Here is an 871-nt window from a genome sequence, read left to right on the forward strand (position 1 = left end):
TAATTTGGCTGTGTCCCCACCCAAATGTCATCTTGAATTGTAGCTCCCATAATTCCCACCTGTTGTGGGTGGGACATGGTGGGAGGTAATTGAATCATGAAGGTAGGTCTTTCTCTTGCTATTGTCATGGTAGTGAATAAATCTCATAAAATCTGATGGTTTCATAAAGGGAAGTTCCCCTGCACATGCTCTCTTGTCTGTTGCCATGTAAGACGTCCTGTCTTGCCATCCACCATGTTTGTGAGGCTTCCCCAGCCATGTGGAACTCTGAGTCCATCAAATCTCTTTCCTTTATAAATTACCCAGTCTCAAGTATGTCTTTATTAGTATTGTGAGAATAGACAAATACACTTCTCAACTGCTTAATTGCTAGAAATGGACCCCATAAGGTAAGCTGAACACTATTTTTTCAGTTATTTAATCTTTAGAGTTTGGTGATATGCATTGCTAATTAAAGAAAAACCTATGACAACAAAATGGATTATCCTGCTATTTTAGGCTTCAAAAAGAAATTTAACATGTTAAACCCTTCCCTTTCTTAATGTATTTTTCCATTTTATTGAATGAAGATCAATAATTCTCTACTAATATTTTGAAAAGATAATGACTTACTGACAGGCCCACATGGAAACTTACATTTTATGTTAGTTTTGATATTAAAAATTCTGTAAACTTGGAAAGTCACATAATCTAACTAGATTACACTTACAATAAATTAGTGACCTCAAAAAAGGAGGTTTTGTTTCTTATGACTGCTTAATCTTGGACAGAAACAACACATGATGTAAAGATTAAGCCACAGAGTCAGCTCCAGGACTGAAATCTCATTTGTAACCATAAGATCCCTGAATGTGTCGACTTTAAATCAATG

The sequence above is a fragment of the Callithrix jacchus genome, chromosome 15 (assembly GCF_049354715.1).
Source record: "Callithrix jacchus isolate 240 chromosome 15, calJac240_pri, whole genome shotgun sequence".
NCBI classification, from domain to species: domain Eukaryota; kingdom Metazoa; phylum Chordata; class Mammalia; order Primates; family Cebidae; genus Callithrix; species Callithrix jacchus.